At 53.5% G+C, this 20,551-nt stretch overlaps 1 protein-coding gene across 4 annotated transcripts in view; it reads left to right on the top strand.

Annotated features, from left to right (window-relative positions):
* Window positions 1-8,417: 8,417 nt before the first annotated feature.
* The window catches only part of DUSP8 (dual specificity phosphatase 8), a 46,496-nt gene continuing 34,362 nt past the window's right edge, over window positions 8,418-20,551 (top strand). Inside the window, exon 1 of one of the 4 annotated variants that reach the window (XM_071427732.1) lies at window positions 8,418-8,627. The gene's annotated coding sequence lies outside the window, so the exon portion shown is untranslated. Of the gene's footprint in view, window positions 8,628-8,716; window positions 8,796-8,986; window positions 9,097-9,238; window positions 9,648-20,551 lie in introns of those variants that run through there. The other 3 variants (XM_071427736.1, XM_071427734.1, XM_071427735.1) reach the window with 3 other exon arrangements.

The raw sequence follows: 20,551 nt of genomic DNA, 5'->3' as shown, positions 1-20,551 counted from the left end.
GAGGACATGCGTTTGCCACTGAAACAGGCAGGAGCTCAGAGCCCTGCCCAATAGCTGCCTGCAGCTGCCTGTCATGCTGCAAATCAGCACACCCTGACTTAAAAACACCCATAAATGAATGACAAGATCAAGACTAAAATACAGCCTATCAGCCCCTCTGACCCTTCATCTCATCTCATATGCCACAGCTGCCTCATCTTTTTCCAGCTGTAAGATGACCTCATGCCAAGGGGCAGCAATCAGTGCAGACCAGCCATGGAGCTGGGAGAAGGCATCAGGATCCACCTTTGTACCCACCCTGAAAGCAGAGGTGAGGCAAGAGGTGGGGAATGCAGACAGGCTGTCATGGGACACTTCATCATCTGCTGAGTGCATGGTTTAATCAGCAGGCTGTCTCTGGGCTGTGCCATAGTGAGATGTGGGGACAGATCATGAAGATGCTTCCCTGAAAGCATCATGAGATGCCACCTCCTTCCTGCCCAGGTCTCCACACCTTCATCATGTCCCAGGCTTCATTTATCATTTATGGGCAGAAAGACCTGCAGTCCTCCCTGCCTCCCACTCACTGGAGAACATTTCCACACCAGACCAGATCAGGGGTCTGTTCTGCAGCAAAGTTTTGGTTGGCAGTGCAGTCTATGATGCCCTGAAAGTACCTCAGCCATGAACAGCTCTATGATCACTCACTCAGAGGTCAATACTCTTCCCAGCCTCTCTTGGTTACTTCTTGCTGCCTTCCCTGTAGCAAGACCTGAGGGGTCACGGCTGTAGGTGTTTCCATCCTAGCATATGTAGGGGCTGTGGCCAGTCCTCATCCCAGGCTGAGAAAGGAGGTGACATGTCACGATGGCAATGCCCCCAAAGAGGGTACAGCCAAAATGACTCACATTGCAGCCACCCTGAACTGGCAAATGATATCCACTGGGACAGTGCAACCTTAGGCAAGGCCCAGACCAGTCATCCCAGGGTCCTCCGAGGTGAGGAGAGGCACAGAGATGAAGTTGTATCCCCTTTTCCCCCCCTATACCCGCACCAAGCTCACGTTGGCTGTGTCTGAGGCCTTGGCCTGGTATCCTTCCCCATCACACCTCAAGCTTTGCAGCTCAAACACAAGTGCAGCTGGGTGGGCTCAGGGGATAACGCAGACAGGGTCACCCTGTGTGTAGGGCCAGGGGTTCCAAGCTGCAGGTTTACATCCCTGGGGGACCAGTGGCATCTCTTGCAATAATGAGTGCATTCCTTTCCATGAGCTGGGACTCATGTCAGCCACATTGCAAGTGCTTTTGCACCCAGAGACCACCTCCAGCTCTAGGAAATCTTGCAGGGAATGCCACTGTCCCCATCTCCTGTGCTACACAGGAGAGAGCCGCCCTGCTTGGCGTGCAGGCATGGGGCTGTTCAGATAAAGGCAGAGCTGACACAAAACTGGAAGTGACCCAAAGCCAGCCTTTTCTACATTTAACAAGTGTGACAAATGAGTTATCATCATCCCTTCCCCTGACGGACTGCCTTATCTGCAGGAAAATGGATGCTGGTTTAATGAACCAGGGGGAATATTGAACTGACTCAGCAGCATTTTTTGCATCTATAACCCATCGAGGATGGAGAGAGAGGGTTACTATTAGCAGCCATCATATTTACTGTTTGTTACCCTTGTTGTAGGAGCTGAAATTGCTGCAGCAGGTTGGAGGTCTACCCAGACACACCATGGACAAGAACAGGGTAGCAAGAAGGATGCTCAGCATCATGCTCAGCTCCACCACAGCCCTCGCCTTGGCTCCACCTTCAGCTCTGGGCCGTGGGGCAGCAGAACTCCTCTGCTCTCCCTTCCTCTCTCTTAGTGTCTCCCCTTTAATGGAGTCCCTCCAAACCCACGGCAGAAGGAAAGGACCTGGAAAATAGGGGAAATAAGGGGGACCCATAGATTTCCAGTCTTTTTGGGAAGAAAAAAAAAAAAAATTCATGCATGGCTCTTCCAAGTGAAGCAACATCAAGGTATTCAGCATTCATTTCTCATCTTGTCAGTGTCAGGGAACCCCAAATTGAGACAGCAAAACTACATCCCCATATACTGTCAGGCAAGTACATCCCAGATTGCACCAACTGTGCTGTTAAGCAAAAGAAAGAACTTTTTGGATTTTGAGGGAACAAGGGAAAGAAAAGCAGCAGCCAAATCCGACAGGTCCTCTAATTGCCTTTTTTTTTTTTTTTTTTAAATTTTGCAAGAAAATTCTGGAAGTTCGGGTTTTGCCAAGGCTGACACCCGCCGCGGCAGAAGGCAGGCTTTCAGGAGTTGCTTCTCTGCCTTTTCACTTCTGCCACTCACAACGTCGCGCCGCGCTCTCCAAATCGCACTTTTTTTTGGCTGCGAAGCCGCAGCCTCTGTTGCACTCCGCGGCGGGAAGGAAAACTGTGAGGAGGGGGTGGAAGAGAGGAACAGCCGAACGCAGCTTGAGAAGCATCTTTTGAGATGGGGAAGAACTGACGGCCACGTTGCCATTTAAAGATTTAATTGTATTCCTTCGGGAGCCTGACAGCTTGATGAGGATTGCTTTTTGGTTTTTGATTAGCTCAGGGGGGAGCGATTGTTCCCTGTTAGGCGACATCGTGCAATTGTGCCTAAAACACCTGCGCTGATTTTGTGTCCCTGGCAGCTGAAAGGCGTTCAAAGGGGTGAGCCTGGGGAAAGGCCACCGAGGCTGGTGAGGGTCACCCTCGTCCGGAGAGGAGATGCTCGGGGCCGGGGCTCGCTCATCCCCGCCATGAATGGCTGCGGAGGGACCCTGAGGGCAGCGCCAGCAGCCAGGAGGAGGTGCCGGGGCAGGGAGCGGGGTGTCCGGGCCGGGCTGGAGCTGCCGGGCTGCGGCAGGCAGGCAGAGGGCTCTCTCTCACCGCGGCTGCACGCCGCCGGCAGCGCACCGCCCATCGCCCAGCGGGAGCTGGGGCGCTGTGCCCTAGCAAGGAGCACAGGTCCATCCACGCTTCTCCGGGATCCCCGACCCGACAGCCCCAGCACCGGGCTAGAGCTGGACTGTGCAGGAAGCAGCTGTGAACTCAGGGTGGCTCCTAAAAGCAGCCAGAGCGGGTCCCCGTCCCTCCGCAGGGATGTGTCCCTCCGTGCCAGCCGGGAGGTGTGCGTCAGGCCCGGGCACCGGTGCACATTCACCCTCCACGCTGGCAGGGAAAGGTGGCTGGGAGCCCCGCAGTGCGTGAGCAAACCCTGCCGTGCTTACGCAAGTCTCAGTGCCCGGCCGAGCCTGTGCCCCCGCTGCCACGCTGCTCGGGGATCCCTCCTTGGCACAAGTGACACCAAGCCAGTGTGCAGACAGCAGCACGAGTCCTAGCTGGGATCACCTGGATTGGGTTTGGCTGGTAAACACGACCCACAATTCTCCTTTATCTATGGGCTGGCAGTAATAAACATGAGATGGAGCTCGTTCAGGTAAGGACCTCCCGCCCAGTGTCAACACCCGCCGGCTCCTCTGCCTGGGATGAGCTGCCAGGCAGAGCATGGTGAACCAGGCCTGGAGCAGCCATCGGCCTGGATACCCAAATTAAGTGTCAGAGAGGGGTGCAAATGGCAACCTCTATTCTGCTCTGGGGTGTGTAATCCTCCAGCAAAGCCGACATCACAGCCCTGCTTCCCAGGCTCTCCATGGGCCAGGAGGAGAGTCATGCTGCCAGCAAGTAGCAACTCTCACCTCCCTTCCCAGCCACATGCTGATGTCCTGGGTGACCTTAGCAAAGCCCTTTCATCCCTCTTTTCCCCTCCAACAGAGGTTGATGGCTTCTCAAAGGCAGAACTGCAGCCTTGCTGAGAGCCACCAGGTTCTGGGACCTTGGCACTGTGGGTGTCCTGTGATGGGTACAACTGCAGCAGTGCCCAGCTAGGGTTGGCAAACACAGGGGGAAAGCTGGACACTGATGGAGCTGCCTCTTCCCTCCTCTCCGTGCCCTCATCCGTGTGCAGGTTGGACACTGAAGAGCGCCTGGCTCTGCAGGCAGACCACGGCGGTGCGCAGCCCTGCCGGGGGGAGGAGGGGGAGGCACAGATGGCAGCAGATGCTCTCATCAGTGAAAATGATTGAAGCAAAACAAAAAAACCCTAGCAACTGGTGAGCAGCCTAACAAAAACTAGCACAGGGGTACAGAGAAAGGGTCTGGACTTGACAGACCCTTGCATGGAGCCTAGCTCCATGCTGCCTTCTGGCCCAGGGAAATGTTTTTCCTGTCTCCAACTTACAAAGAAAAAAAGACTATGCCTTGTCCCAGAGCACTGGGCAGCAATTATTTTTTAAGATTTGGATACATTAAAATGAAACCATTTGGTTTCCCTCCCGTTCTCTTGTCCCTATCCTCTCTCTTGTCCTTTCATCTCTGTCTTCAAAGAAGTGAATATGACCCCTGACAGCTTCTAAGCACATCTAAGCCCCTCGCCTACCCTCACTACCCATAGTAAGTCTTAATGTGGGCCAACACGGCACTCCATTTCAGCACTGGGGGCAAAGGAGCAGGAACGCTTCCTGCACCTGAGAGTGTTACTGTAAAGCAGCTCCTCTGTTGTGATAGCCTCATACCAGTGCAAAGGTCCTGCTCCTCCACCCCTCCCATCCCCTGACTTTGACCCATCGTGCCAGCACGCAGCAGCCATGCCCCATGTTTGGCACATCTCCATGCTCCTGCCCAGCTTTCCTCCAGTGTGTCTGGGCCGGAGGGAATCAGAGGGACTTTATTCACTGTATGATGATTTACTTTTCCTTTTCCCCTTTGGCAGGAGCGCCTTGTGGCACAGTCAGAGCTACAGAATGAATGCTTCTGCAGCATGTGCTGAGCTGAATGGCACAGCACGCAGCCCTCCAGCCTGCTCCTTCTGCGATTAATTGCACAGGAGCTGCTCCTGCGCCGTGCACACACTGCCCTGCACGCTGCGAGGGCTGAGCCACGCTGCACACAGGCAGATACTCCTATTGGGAAGATGGAGACAGATCCAGGGCAGCCCCTGTGTGAGAAACACACCTGCCTGGTGATGCTGTAAGTGTCTTTTGCCTGCTCAAGCATGTCAGCTCTCTTCACTGAGTGACACCATTTTGGGCTTTGCAGGAAGAAGGTGGCGTGCACAGGGATCTGTGTGTCCATCCCAGACATGAGGTGGGTGGGAGAGCTGGGGAGAACATGGACAGGCACCAGAGAAGGGAGTGATGCCCTTCTTAAAGTCGATGTGGCGTTCACCACAGTCAATACATTTCTTTACAGAACAGAACAAGGGATACAAAGCCTGACAAGCCCCTTCCTCCATCACCACATTGTGCCCCACTCCAGGATGTCACAGCAAGGGTGACAGGCAAGCACGTGGTGGAACCCACCAAGGCTGGAAGAAGCAGAGCCGTGCCAGCCCCAGGGCTGACTCTGGCCTCAGCTATCAGCACAGTTTTGAGGTGCCAATACCCCCTGCAATGGGAAAACAGTGTCTTGTGCCACAGCCAGCCCTGCTGAGCGAGGGTGATGGGATGCTGGCCCAGCCAGTGGTGCAAGCAACTGCATCTAAATAACTAGGATAGGTTAAAAAAATATTATTTGGCCATTTAAAGAAATTGCAAATTGACAAAAGTCTCTCTTTTTTGATGGATATGAAAGTTGGTTTGGCAGCAATTCCTTTTTCTTAGTTTTAGTTTCCTTCATGATCAGGTTCCAATTTTAATCCCTGCAGGATGCATGCAGAAGGCTCTGCTGCACTCTTCTGCACTTGGCCTGCCATGGCAATTAGGGGGCCTGGAAAACGTTTTAGCAAGAACTATTACGTGTACAAGCATAACTTGCATTTGAAACACGTAGCTGGGATGCAATCCATCTTTGGATGTGCCTGAAATCTGGGAGAGAGGAAAAACCCGAGTGGGGTGAATTATTTTTTAAGTGCTTTACCTGAAACAGAGTGCTTTCCTTTCTCCATAAGCACCTTGCTGTGTAATTTTTGCTCAGCTCGAGATGGCTGTGACAGAGAGGGGGGTGTGATGGCCCTGGGGCTGAGACAATAGATTCACATCTGGTAGATGGAGCTTAGAGACGAGCCTGCTTTGTTCTGCCTGCCTGACCATTACAGCATTGCCCTGGCTCTCCCAGCTTAATTTCCCCTGGGGAAAACAGGGGTAATAGGGATGACCCGAGCCATCCAGAGCCGACCAGGTGTGCTCGCAGCGCTGCCCTCGCTCGGGCTGGCTGCCCACTTCCATGCAGCCATGGGTCCGCACCCAAACGCCAGAATATCAGGTTGAGCAGGACTGGGATCCAAATAGGGTTAGCTCCCAGCTTTGGGAGGCAGGTAGGTTTTGCAAGCCTCACTTAACGCCTGCTCCTGGCCCCTGTGATCCCGGGAGCAGTTTAGCAGCAGTGAATCATTTGTTTTGGTTTCTCCCCACCAGGCGCTTGGCGGCAGCGCTTCTCGCAGAAGCAGTGGGCGTGGGAGAGATGCAGGCTCGTGGGCTGGAGCCACTCCCGTGGCCGTGAGAACCCGTGTCCCACTGGTCCCCAGCCCCGCTGGAGCTGCTCCTCCTGTTTGCTGCCGGTGGGGATTTTGTGTGGGGCAAATCTCCTGTGTCCGCATCAGCCAGGGATGCAGCAGGGGCATCCATGGATTAGCTGAGGAGAGGTTGCCAGGGATGAAGGCTCAAGAGGGAGCTCAGCTTGGTCCCTTGCTGGAATGTACAGTTCAAGGGTGTCCCTCAGGACACTCCATCCTCTGCCTCATCCTCATCACCTCCCCATCCCTTGCCTGCTCCAAACTCGACATACTTCTTACATCTGCTTCCCACTCTCCTCCCCTGTGCCATGCCACTGGACAGACAGGGAACAATCTTCCTGACAGCTCATCTGGGATGCTCATCTGTGATGTGCCAGGTCCAGTATTGGAAACATTGATTTTAACTGGAGCTTGGAAAAAAACTGTTTAAATCCTCTTCCTTCAGCAGGTTTTGTGAGCTCATGGCTCTCTGCCTAGATAACAGCTTTTATGAGGAAGCTTTGGGATTTTCAGACTCATTCCTTTCCCCCTCTTTTTTCCTGCTTTGCTCCAGAAAAGGGGTGTTGAGTAGGGGAGGAAACAGTCTGAAGCTGAGGTAAGAGAAGGTTTCCCCAGGTTTTCTCTGGTTTTCCCCATCTGGGTGCTTTGCATGGCCACAAGGAGGGATCTGGTCAGGAAAACCAGCAGGAAAGGTTTCGTTCCAGCCATGCCGGTCATGCTGCAGCTCCAGCTCCCACCAGGACCATGTGTTCCCATGCCACTAAAGAAGCGAGTGCCTGTGCTACCCCAGCATCTTGCCACTGATTATGATAACTGGGCTGAAACCCATGAGTTTAGGTATAATATCCCTCATTTTGTAAAAGTTTCCCTGCTGACAGCTCTGGGTGAGCTGATTTTCTGCGCTTAGGAGAAGGGCATGAACTCAGCATTGCTTATGCAATGGGGAGAGTGAGACTTTTTAGCATCCCCGGGTTTTATACCTCTGGTGCTTTATGAGAAATGACATTTCTGGGAAAGATTTTGCCGCCAGTTACTGTGGGAGCTCGACGTTCCTGAGCAAGCTGCCGGCCGCGTGTCTGGAGACATGAGAGTTAATTTTAAAACATCCGGCATCCGTATCGGCAGGGAGGAAGGTTCCCTTCATTTCCTAAGCACTAGCAAAACCTAAGCTTCTAAACCCTAATCCCTCTCTAAGCTGGGGCTGCCAGGCCAGGGCCAAGGGCAGAGAAAAGCCCCTGCCGTGTAACCAGGCCAGTTCTTTGGCGAACCTGCAGCAGGATGGAGAGCCCTAAACTCCAGGATGGGGATGGAGCCCATTCCATCCATCCAGAAGCCAACCCGTGGGTCAGACTCCTCCTGTTTTTTGAGCCAGCTTTTTGGTCACACTTCACCATGCCACCCTCCAAGACCGCACTGTCCCTACGCCTGTCCTTCTGCAGCTTGGGCACCCCAGAGAGAATGAGTCCCGTGGGGCGCCCCGCAGGTCCCCGCTGCTCCAGCTCAGCAGGCAGGGCTGACAGGCGGCAGGGGTGGCCCCAGCTGCGGGACAGCTCTCGGCTCAGCCTCGCAGCGCCAGGCAGCCCGAGAACCATCCCTGACCCAAAACCACAGGGCAGCGCGTTCTCTGCCCGGAGCGGCGCGGCTCGGGGGTGTCCCAGGCTGGCGGGTCACCCCGCTTAGTGCCCGGCCGCCCGGGCCGCTCTGCCGCGGCCCCCGAGCCCGCAGCGGCGCCGGCCCCGGGGCGCAGCGCCCGCTCCCTGCGCGCCGCTCCGCGCCCGCGGGGCTGACGTCACCCTGCCCTGCGCCGCCCGCGCTGATTGGCTGCGGGTGACGTCAACGCTGTCTCTTTTTTTTTTCCCTTCTTCTTTTTTTTTTTTTTTTTTTTTTTTTCCCTTTCCCCCGTCGTCCCCCCCCCGCTCGCTCCCGAGGCATGACCTCATCGCCGGCGCATTCCCGGCGGCGCGCGGAGCGGCGCGGAGCAGCGCGGAGCAGCGCGGAGCGGGCCCCCCCCGCCCGCCCCTCAGGGCATGCGGGCCCTGCGGCGCCGGCAGCGGCCGCGCCAGCGGACAGCCCGCGGAGCGGAGCGGGGCGGCCGCCGAGCCCGCCGCGCCGGGTCAGTGCGCGTCCCGCCGCGTCCGCGCCGTGTCCGTGCGGGACGGGGCCGAGCGCCCCGGGGGAGGCGGGGAGGGGGCGCGGGGGGCGGTGCGGGGCGCCCTCACAGTGTGGGGAGCGGAGCCGGCATCGCGCCCTGAGGCGGCGGACAGCGCGACAGCATGTGCCGGTATATGTGCGTGTGTGTGCGTGTGTGTGCGCACTAGGAACAGCGCTCCGCGGCCGTGAGCGCTGGAACGGCTCCGGTGCGAGGCAGAATGATGCGTGTGAAGTGCCGGGGCTGGGGAGGGAGCAGCCCCACGGCGGGGATTGGGGAAAGAAGCGGGGGCTGGGGGGGGGGGGGGTGGGGGGGTGGGCTGGCGCTCCGCGGCCGCGCATGTCGGGGATGCTGCGCTTGTTTTCGGGCGGGGGGGCGGTGGAAATCCCACCCTGCCTTGGCGGTGTGCGCTTGCCGGGCGGCCGTGGTGCAGGTGAGGAGGGGGCTTGGGAAGCTCCGGGGAATCGCCGCTGTCCTGCCGGGCCGGGGGTCGCGGGTGCAGGGGTTTTCTGGCGGGGCTCAGGGCTGGTGTTTGGGGAAGCGGTGTTAACAGCGCTGTGGTTTTTCTGATGATGAAAGAGGTTGGAGTGTCGCCCTGTGTCCTTGGCGTTTAAACGAAGCCGGCATGTGTTCAGCAGCGGGGGTTTTCATGCAAGACTTCGTTGCTGCGGCTCCAAAGGCGCTGCTCGCAATTAATGAGTTAAGCTGCTCGTTTAAAAAAATCCTCTCCATCTCCCCTAATGTGCCTGGACCGATTGATCACCCCCCCACACACCCTCAATCATTATATAGTGGTAAATGTTGCTTTCTGTGCTGAGCGTTGTTTGTTTTTAAAGATTCCTGTTTATTTCCCTTATTGATAAATAAGTTCCTTCTCCTTCCTGCTCCCCCCTCCCTTTTCTCCTCCCCCAGAATTAAATTCCTGAGCAACAGCAAAAGCTGATGTCAGTGCTTCAGCTTGCATTGGGGGAGCTCTGTGCACAGGTCAGTAATTTGCGGTTTCGTTGGAAGGAAGAACGCGGTGCAGTGCTGTTCTGATAGGGATATTTGGATTTTTCTAGGCATGGATGCGTTTATCCCTCGTATTGCGGTAGTTATCCACAGCTCCCTGGTGGGAGCTGGGTGCTGCATAAGCATATGTAGGAGAGACCATCCCTGTCCCAAGCAGCTGGCGATGACGAATGCATTGGGAATGGTTGCCAGAGGTTCCATCTCCCTGTGATTTGGGGACTAAGGCAGACCCCTCTCCCGCAGGAAAGGGTGAGGATATCCGAGCAGGTAGCGCTGAGGATTGCACCTGGCAGTGCAGGGGCCATGATAACCTTGAGAGCAGCTTGCCCGTGGAGCGGTGTTTGACATTGGCTTGCATTGTCTCATCCCCCTGCGCTGAGGCAAAGGCTGGGTGCACGGCTGCCTGCGCCCAAAGGCGGCTGTGGAGAGCTTTGTTTTCGGGAGGAATCGGTGCTTTTGGGTCTGGCCTTGCCTCCGTGTGCCTCTGCTCGCGCTGTCGGAGGGCGGCTGTGCCGGGAGGACTCTCTCTGCATAAGAGGTTTGTTGGGGTTTGGGTCTGCATGGCGGTTCCTGCACTCGCTTTGATTTTGCTTGTAACAGCTCCCGAAACGAAATAAGCTGTAGCACCAAGAAAACCCTCCTGGCCATAGCGTATTTGGGATTTTAAAACACCCTCAAGGACTTTGCAGGTGTCTCGTCCCAAATTTTGCATGGCACAGCCACAGTGGCAGAGCCTGGATGTGCAGGATTGTCTAAATGGCTGGGAGAAGAGTAGACAGGCGAGAGTGTGAGCAGCCCAGGGATGCCCATATGCCTCTTTGCAATGGCAGCACACAGAAATTCCTGCCCTTGGTCTATTGGCAACACAATTGAGAGGCTCAAACCTGAGGCTGGAAGGTTTCCAAGCAGAGATGTCAGCAGCTCACACCAAAAGTCTTCTAACCCAACAGACTGTCCTCCTGTGGCTTTCAGTTGTCCTTGCTTAGACATAGGGTAAGGAGAACCTGGATCTAGCATTGTTCTTTAAAGTCTATCCTCAGCTAAGCTTGGGAGAGCTGAGCAAAGTGGCCAGAGTCCTTAGGAGCATTCACTGGGGACTCTGCATGGAGATTATTCTTGCAAATACTGCACCATGTTTGTCTGCAGTGTGTTTTTGCTGGGTGCCAGGTACCTCACTGAGAAAGCCACTGAACCTTTGGAGAGCTTATATTCACCTAATATTAAATGCAACGTCACTTTTACTACAAAAACACCCCTGAGGGCTGGGTAGGACTAAGCAGTAGTGTCTGTCCCATGCTGCCAAATTGGATCTTAAGAGGTGGGAGAAAACTCTCTTCTCTCCTGTGCAACCCTGTCCTCCCCTAGGAAATCTCCACAGGCTGGAAACCCCCCAAAAGGCTGGAAACCCATTGTGCCTCTGGATTTGTGAAGTGACTTCTCTTGACATGAGTATGAGTGAGTCCCCATTCCATCCCTACCCCTTACCTCTGCACCAGCTGCTGTAATTTGCATGGGGGATGACGGTTTTTCCTCTTTGGATTTGCTTCCTTGCATTTAAACAAGGCTTTTCTTGGGGATCAGAGGTTAATTTCTGTGGTGCACAGCTCAGTTCCCAAAGCCCTGGCCACAGTCAGGTGCAGAGCATGTTCACACTATCAAGAATGGGAGGAGGAAAAGGAGGTGCTCCAGCATTTGGCAGCCCTGATTTATGGTGCAGGCTCATAGGACACTGCCATCATACTGAAACTGTGCCAGCAAACTGAATCTGGTAGAGAAGGAGGTGATGAAGAGAAGGAGCTTGTGGCTGCTGACCCCTCTCTCCCAGGAGGACAGCCAGGGAGAGTCTGTAGCCTGTTTTACCCTCTGCCATGTGTTTAATGTCAGTGTTAAGGGGGAGGTGGTTGCAGAAATTCCCAGGTGCTCACGGTCTCTGGGTCTCCCTGCACTCTTTTCCTTGCTGCTATGCAGAGAAACTCCTGCAGCCAGAGCGGCAATGCAGTCATACTGTGGGGAAAGCTTTGACACTCCTCTGCATCCCCATGCCCTCTGGGTTTTAAAACCTGTTTTTCAAGCCTTACATTTCTTCTCTGAAGATACACCTGTCCCGACTGATGCCAGTGGGAAGGAGCACCTGACGTAATTGGAAGGGAGATGAGTGGCCTGGGAGCATTCATCAGATAAGAAGCTAAACAAGCTCTGTGCTCAAGATTTTCTCAAGCTTGCTCAGGAGACCTGGGTGTACTTCTGTGTGCAGGATTATAAGACAGCCAGGGGAGTGTGAGGGAGGGTAAAAACTGACTGTGCCAGGATGCCATGCACCGCTGGCAGGCTGTCAGGGCTGCTGTCAAAGCCAGGCAGAGCTTGTGGGGTGATCAGTGGTAGTGCAGGTTCCTGCAGGGGCAGTGAGTGGTGTAGTGCACCCCAGTGATGGCTTTGCCTGCTCATCTGATGGAGGGGGAGACCGTGACATGTGTCCCATCTGCATGGCACAGTTGTTTTGCCAGAAGTGGGCCAGCAGCTGAGACCATGGTGGAACATACCAAGCTCTGGTCATGGTCAGTGCCTTGGTCACCCTGTCTCCTCTTTAGCCTGAGGTCATGGAGAGGAAAACATCTCTTTCTCTTCCAAGAGATGTTTCTAGACTTTTTGCCCCAAACCTTTGGGTCCGCGCTGTCCAAGACACTCCTTTGGTTCTCAACAATCTCCCTTCAAGAAAGGAGATTAAGAGTAAGGTGGGCTACACTGGAGTACTGTGCACAGCACAGAGCCCTGCTCAGACTGTGCTGCAGACTGCCATGATTCCTGTAGGATGGCCGGCTCCACTTCTCTGCTATTTGGCTCTTCCTCTGAGGCTTTCTAGACCCAGCTGGACAAGTTAATCTAGGCTGACGTGCAGGAGGCTTCTTTCCTTGCTTTGCCCAGGGCTTCTGTGGGGTTGGTTCTGGTGCTTTGGATCTCCAGTTTCCCAAAGCAATGGGTATTGTTTGCACGGTGTCATGGAAGGATCAGCATTTCAGAAAAAAGGTGAAGTGGTAGCACAGGCTGGGTTCAGAGGAGAACTTGGAGGTGCTCACTGGAAGCTGATCCAGTACATTGAGTCTCCTGTTGTAAACAGGGAGCAATAACAGGACAGAAATGCAGGGGCTGTGTGCACTAAGCCTAAACTTAAGAGACTCCCAGGAACCTATCTGGGGCCGGAAATCCTTCTTTGATTTCCTCTTTTCTTCACACTCCTCTTATGCCTTTTTCCGTGTTGTTTTTTGTGTGTGGAAAATGCTCGTGATTCCCTAATATGTGCATATACCTCTTGTCTGCTTTTACTGTATTTTCTTTAAATAAAGCCTTTTCTTGGGTCAGAGACCTTGTGTTCTTCAGGAATTTCTCCAGAGTCCTTCAAGGTCCTCTAGCAGTTTGCAAAAGAGGCTCTCTGTGTAGGGTTTCTGCATGCTGAGTTATGGGGGACATTATTTCTGAGTCCACTGATGACTGGGAACAAGTCATTTGGCAACCAGAAGGGCAAGACAACCCGTTCTGGTGTTGATGCTCGTTCTCCTTTAAGGGAGAGAGGGGTTGGACCAGCTGAACCGCTGAGGTCCCTTTAAGCCTAAATTATTGCATGACTAGTCCATAAATACCCACCGCCCTGCTTCTCCCAGGCTTTTGTAGGATACCTGTTATTAGGCAGTGCTGGTGAGGGGACATGGATGAGGTGGACCAGTGCTTTGATCATGCATGGAGGTCCCAGTGACAGCATGACCCTAGCATGCTGTCCCCCACCACGTCCTCCAGCCCTGCTAATGATGCAGTGCGTCTTTCCGGTCCGTCTCTGTCAACCCACATTACTCATCCGGCACGGAGGTGCGCAGTGTGCCTGCATCCCGGCTTTTCAGCTCGCCTCTTTTCAGCTTTTTAATAGGGGATTTAGTTCTCTGAGGAGCTCTGCTGTCTACAGCTAACACATGGTAATTCAGCTGATGCAGCAGAAGCTCGGGGAGAAATTTCAGTCTATTAGGGCACTGCAGGTTTTTTGCATTGAGTAAGTCAAGCCCTCTCCACACGTTAAACCTGTGCCTGCGTGAATCACGCGTCTCCCATTGAAATCCAAACCCTCCAGACAAAGAGGGTCCCTCCGTCTCTGCTGAAAAGAAGCAACCAAGAAGTGTCTACAACATCTGATTGTTTTTGCGTTGCCTCTAACAACCCTCATTTCCAAGCTTGCAATGGCAGCCTGGTCCTCCTCGAGCCGTGGCTTGAGTGGAGTTATTCATGCCATCCTCACTGCCTTGGCCGGCAGCCCTGCGTGGGGAGCGGACGGGCGCAGCCGGAGCCTCGCTTGGCACTTGAGGCTGCTGAGTGGAGGGCTGGTGCAGAGAGGGTGCCAGCACTGCTGACTGGAGCCTGCCCATGAGAAGCCATGTTAACCACTTTGCTGCTGTCAGGCACCTCGCAGAGATGTCCCCAGCAGCTGTACTGGCTCAGCAGGGCTGACACCCAGAAGCCAAGGAAGCCTGGACCTGTCCTGTACACCTTACCTGCTGCCCACGTCAGGTTCAGGTCTTCTGGTGGAAAGTCAGAAGGATGCAGCAGGGCGGGAAGGTGACCCAGAGGGATGAGTCTCCAGCCAAAACTGAGCCAGGGCCCTCTGAATTGCTCTGTGGGGTGGTGAAGAGACAAAATGCATCCCACACATTGAGGGAAGTTGACTGCTGCAAAAAAAACCCAATGCAAATCTCTGACTGGGCAGAATCTCCCCAGACACATCCTTTTGTAAAGCACTCTCATTGTACCATTAAAAATAGATTGATGCATTCTCCGCTTGCTTGCTGAATGCTGATGCCTGTTAGTTCTGTGTCACCCTCACAATCCCTTCTGCTTTGAGCTTGGCTGCCTCTTTGTCTGGCACCTGAGCAAGGTTCATTCAGCAGCACCTGATGCAAAGACAAGGGTGAGCTCTGTTGGAGTCCAGCAGGACAGGTGGGTAGGTGAGGGTGTCTGAACTGGTCTTAGCTGGGGGTCAGCCAGCCCAAAAGGAGCAGGCCTTGGTGTGATCACCCCAGCTGTCACTTGCAGGCTCAGAAGCAGGGCTGAGTGAGACCTGCTGGCGTGGAGATGAGTTGGAGGATGTTTAATCTCTGGGTGGATGTCATGCTATATCTCTGGGGTTTTTTTGAAACTGGGGTTAAAGTGCACATATATGTCATGCTTAACACCTGCCTGGAGTTGGTGAGGGGAATACTGCTGCCTGTTTCCTCCAGAAATTGAATCCATGTAGTTTGCCACCCACAGCAGCAGTGATAATACGGATTCAGAGAGAAGACCTGTGTTACAAAGTGCTGCAATACCCAGCTCAGTCAGGAGGCCAGGCTGCAGGATTTATTTCATACATGAAATGCTGTGGCATCTGACCAGCAAGCCATGGCTCAACGTGTTGGTGAGGATGGAGGAAGACCTGCAAATCACTTTGTTTCACCCCTGTGTCACCTCAGATTAAGAACAAAACCAGCTGGTAATGAATCATGGCCCCCAAGGGAAAAGGAGAAGAGCAGGGCAGGAGCATTATCTTGGGCTTTGCCTGTCTTGTGTGTTTTTTATTAGAGAAAGGTAATCCTCCAAAACTCAGGAGCTGGTACCTCCTTGTTAGGGCTGTGGTAGAAAGTAGAACCTGAGCTGGCACGTGCTAATTCATCCCAAAGCCATCAGCAATTTGACTATTGTATGCATATAGAAAATTCAGCAAGCCATGAAGCCATGAAGGTCAGAAAACTCTTGTGAAATGTGTTTGCTGGCCTGGGGAATGTCTCATCCCATGGGCAACAACATAGCCCCTTGCATTTGCATTGAATTCTGGATCTTCTAGGGAGGTTCACAGTTTTGTGGGAATAACTGTGGGCATTGGCTTTTTCTGGCTGCAGACCTGTGCTGGGATGTGCACCTCAGTTTGCACTGGTACTCACCAGAAACTGCAGACAACCCGACAGAAAGGAACATCATTATTCTTCAGGGAGGCAGGGCTTCTATTTCTCACTTGAATATGGGGGCCCAGTGACACTGCACTGGCATTAGCCACTGTCATTAGTCACTGCACAGGATAGTGACTGCCCCTGTGTGTGCTGGGTGCTCGCTTTGGCCTCACCTGTGACTGTTCCCAGCACTCTGCTGAGATGGACAAGTTCCTGTCACTGGGGATTGTGCTTAAGAAGTGAAATGCTATATTTATCTGCAGCTTTGAAGAGCCACAGCTTAATCCTGTGCTTTCTTTCACTTGGTGTGTGGGTGTTGTGGGAAAATAGGACCCAGGTCCTGGAGACCCTTTCTCCAGGAGACTGCAAATGCACCCAGCAGGTATTTATGGTGTTTATTGCCTTGGGATGAGAGAGGCAGACCAGCCCTGCAGAACTATCTCACTGCATACCTTTCTGGGCTGTCTCTGTCTGCTCTTGTTGTAAAAGAAGCAAAGAAGCACCTTATCCCCAGGATAAACCTGCTGGGCTCAGGGGTCATGCAGCACATGATGGGATACCAGGCAGTGGGCAGCAAGGGCCCTTGAAGATCAGCAGGACTAGGTTTCTCTTCTCCATCATGACATGTCCTCTGTGATGTGTGCCAAGCTGCTCAAAGCAGGAGGTGCTTTTAGGTCTGAGAACGTGGCCAGCTCTCAGCTTGGCAGGGTGAGAATGGAAATGGGATAGCTTTGGTATTAGAAAGCAGTGTGCTTGGGAGCAATATCCTCAGCATGGGCAAAGGCGGTGATGAAATGGCTGGCTGGTCATGGATAACCTTTGGTCTTGCCTTTTGTAGGCTTTCAAATGAAAGCTTCTTTTTATACTAAAGGGGAAAACCATATAAATCATGTTAAAGGCGCAAGTCTAAGAGGAGGAGATACTGCCCTTGTCATCTAGACTCCAGCCAAATCCCTCTCCCTGCTGTCCCTGTTGGCTTTTCCTGACTGGATCTCCAGATTGACTACCATAACTGCAGTCAGAAATTTTTCTGGGAGTGGCCAGTCTATAAATCCTTAACTTCAATTTTTCGGTGGAAACAGGCTGGGAGGCAATTACATTTGCAGTCATAACCCATCCAAAGCTGCTGGCACAACATCAGGTGGTGAGAGAGGATGAAGGACCCCTTAACTGCAGCCAGGAGAGCCAATCTGCCTTGTGGGCTGAGGGTGCATGGGAACGACTCCCTGGCAGCTGGGTACAGCCTGTCCCCTTTTGTCCCTGAGTTGCCCCATGCCACCAGCCACATACCCAAGGCTGAGCACCACCACACCAGCACTGCCACGTGGCTGCACGCCATGTCCCTCGTCCAGTGTGACTGCACCATCTGGCGCTTTGCTGAAGGACACCCTGGCCCTTCAGCCACGTCCTCTGGTGGAAAACACCTTCTGGGCCGTGGGGTGCAGGTGGGGAGGGCAGTGGGAGATGCAGGGAGGTGAGTGGGTGCTGTTTAGTTGCATGCAGCTCCTTGCAGGGCTCCCTGACATGCTGCTTCCAGCCTACAGGAATTGAAAGGAGACTGCAGTGTAGAAAGGAGGAGAAAAAATTAAAGAAATCATGAGAAATCATGAGATCAGCGAGCTTGAAACGCTGGCAAAAGTGCAGTGGCTGCCTCCGGGTGCTATGCTGTGGGAAAAAGAGAATGCTGCCCTTTCCCTCCTTCCTGAAGTGCTCTCTGCATGGAGAGGCATGCGCAGGAGCTCTTGTCCCAGGAGGAATGTGCCTGGGGTGTTCAGGGATCCAAGATGGTTGTGAGATCAGTGTGGATGAGGCTGTGGGGGAGTCCTCTGTCTGCCATGTGGGTGGCAGGGGTTAGGAAAGAGCAGTGGATCTCAACTTGGCTTCACTGGCACCAGGAAAGTCACTGCCCATCTGCCGTACATCCTCATACTGCTGGGGCTTGGGAGATGTCGTTCATCCCAATCCTTGAGATTCACTAGGGAAAGGTGGACTAGCAAATTTTGTGTCTAAGTTAGTGGATGTGGTTAGTGGTGTTTCCCAGCCTCCTTTTAAAGAGCAAAGGAAAAAAAAAAAAAACCAAAACCACCACTCCATTTTTCCATCGTCAAGCAGAGAAATCTTTTGTGCTGCCTCTTAAAGGGACCTCGAGTAACTGCTGAGAAATCGTCATCAGTTACATCACCTCTAAAACGGCTGCTGCAGGCACCTGACAGCTTTGTCCCACTGTTACTCTGGGGAATGATTATGCTCCAAATTCCTCGCCCTTGGAGAAAGCCTGCATGGCTCGCCGGGAGGGAGGAGCCACTGCGCAGTTTGTGATGCTGCGAGTGGCAGAACAGGATCGGGAAGAAGGGCTGAGGTTCCCAGCAGATAGGGTGGAGCAGGGGACACATCCTGGAGTTTTCTAACCTCATCCCATTGGCGAGGCTGGGTTCATCAACCCGTGCAGCATCTTTCTGGCAATGAGCTGAAGGCGCTGCAGTGGCATCGCCTCGGGCCGGAGAGCTGCCGTTGCCTGGCAGCTGCGGGTTTCCAGGGAAACCAGAGGTGCTAACTTGTTAATGAGCCTCGCGTCCCTGATTGCTGCTGCAAAATAATAATAATAATTAGTAATGGTCCTGTGATTTAGGAATCCCTCAAACAGCATGAGCCAACCGAGGGGAGCTTGCTAAATGCTGAAGCACTTGAAAGAAATGAAGGGATGAGGACGGAAAAAGGGTGTGGGGCTTGGAAAAACTGCTGTGGTTTGCATCTTAGGATGTGTCTAGAGAGCTGGGATCCAGTGGGGTCCTGCCAGCATCCCAGCAGTGAGCCTGAGGCTGGTGCAGGGCTGACCTGGATGGATGGAGGAGCCCTGGCCAGGCTCACAAGGCACAGATATTTCCCCCAACCCCCAAGGCTGTGAGGGGAAAAGCCAAATCACTTGGGTCAGTGCCAGTGAGTCCTTGGTGGAGGTGGCAGTTCTTCAGGAGTGGCTGCTTTCAGATTACTGGGGACAAATAAACAAATGTTTGCCTGTGGTCCTCTTATCCCTTGGTAAACTCAAAGTGGAGACACCACCAGAGGAGTGTGCTCCTGGGATGAGCATCACATGGAGCTTGCTGTAGCTCCAGTCTCACAGGCATGGTGGGAATGTGTTCCTGCAGCAAGGCTGGCTTCCTGTGGCAGTGGGGGGAGCATCTCCTTGGTGGGGCTGCCTGTGGAGGGTAGAGCTCTCCAGGACACAACACCAGCTTGGTGCAAGGAGTGGACATGCTGGTTAGTGAGCTTTGGGGTTGCTGTAGAGACCTGCTGCCTGTCCTTCCAGCTGAAGTCTCCAGTAAAAGAGAAACCAGATCTGCACCCTTCCCATACCACATCTCTCAGCTGGGGCCTTGTGCAAGATGAGCGGTTGAGGGAAGTGGCCTCCATCTGGGTGATCTGTGTTGGGCCAGCACAGGGATGAGTTCCTGTGGTCTCTCATGCCACATGGACAGACTCAGGCTGAGGTGTATCCTGTGTTTTCTTGCTCTCTTGCCTGGCCTGCCCAGAAGGTCACAGCCAGGCTGAACACTTGCATGCTGTGTGCACCTCTGCCATGCTTGTGACTCGTGTGGCCAGCTCCCCTCACCTACACACGCATTTGTGCAGGTGACACCAGGGACAGAGTCCCATTGAGTTGGCCCAGCCCTCTGCTAATCTCTGCCCATCTTTCTGTCCCTCAGCTGAAGTGTGGCCTCTCCTGCTGGCTGTCCCCATTCAGCTAAGCCATGTGCCCATCTCCTCATTACAGGCACTCCAGGGAGAGGTGGGATTAAAGGATTATGATAATGTTCTTCAGGAACACTCAAGAAGATTAAGATGGCTTTAATAAACTGATAAGAGGGGAGCACAGCTATGTTTCTGAAACCCTAATTTAGGTTCCAGGTTAACCTTTTCCCCTGGTCTCCTCTCACTGGGGTGAGAAGATCTCTTAGTTTAGCAGTGCTCCATGGCTAAGCCTCTTCCCTCAGTTTTCCTTCTGACCCATCTCAGCAGAAGCAGAAAGACATCCTCCCTCCTCTGGTCTTCCCAGGTATGAGGACATTACAGCTGGTTCTTCTCAGAGACCATCTCATACACAGCCTGCAAGGTGCTGTGAAGGTGCTGTCAGAGAAGCAGCTTGTCTGCCTTTGACATGACTGAACCTACACAGAGAAGTCCTCGTGTCTTGGTTCTGATGCCAACGTTACAGCTCCCCATGACCACACTGAGCTGGCCAACTCCATCCCCTGTAAGGGGAAGAGGGGCAGAATGGACCAACCTTGCCCTGCTTTCCCCCACATCTTTTGGGTGGAGCTGGGAGTAGGACCTGTTTGATGTGTCACCTGTGTCTTCAGAGGTTTATCTGGTTCTTCTGCACGAGGGGGGTTATTAGCTGACTTGGGAAACCTCCTTTGTCTTCTCCAGTGTCTTCCACCCAAGCTTCCGGTCATCTGCCAAACTTTGTGAAGGCCTCTTGTGCCTTGGTTTCTCTTAAGAGTTTTATGTTCATCAGGATCTGCTATCTTTCCTAGACCCCTCTGTGTTTGACACCCCAAAAGTTTAGCCCTTGCTTACAATCTCACTGGAGATTGGATACCATGTTATATGCGGAGGAGCTCTGCAATGTTGGATCACTCCTTCCTCCTGCTTCACTCATCCCTCTGCCACTGTATTATTCCAGGGTTTTTTTGTCTGTCAACTCTTTCTACTCCCTTTTTCTTTCTTCAATGTAATTGGAAGAGCCAAAAAACATTCACAGCCTGGTGTCCTGATGGGTAAGGGAGGCAGAAAGTGATTTGGGGAGTGGGGTGTGAAAGGAAGACTAAGGGGAAAAGCTGGCTAATTTGCATCCTTTCTGAGTGCCCTGGCTCTATAGCCAAGGGACAGCAGGGGGGCTTCTGGCAAGGCGGTAGC

This window comes from Agelaius tricolor, unplaced genomic scaffold, assembly GCF_023055355.1.
Source record: "Agelaius tricolor isolate 1412-34295 unplaced genomic scaffold, bAgeTri1.0.p SCAF_5, whole genome shotgun sequence".
Taxonomy (NCBI): Eukaryota; Metazoa; Chordata; class Aves; order Passeriformes; family Icteridae; genus Agelaius; species Agelaius tricolor.
This window is presented reverse-complemented; position numbering and strand designations above follow the sequence as displayed.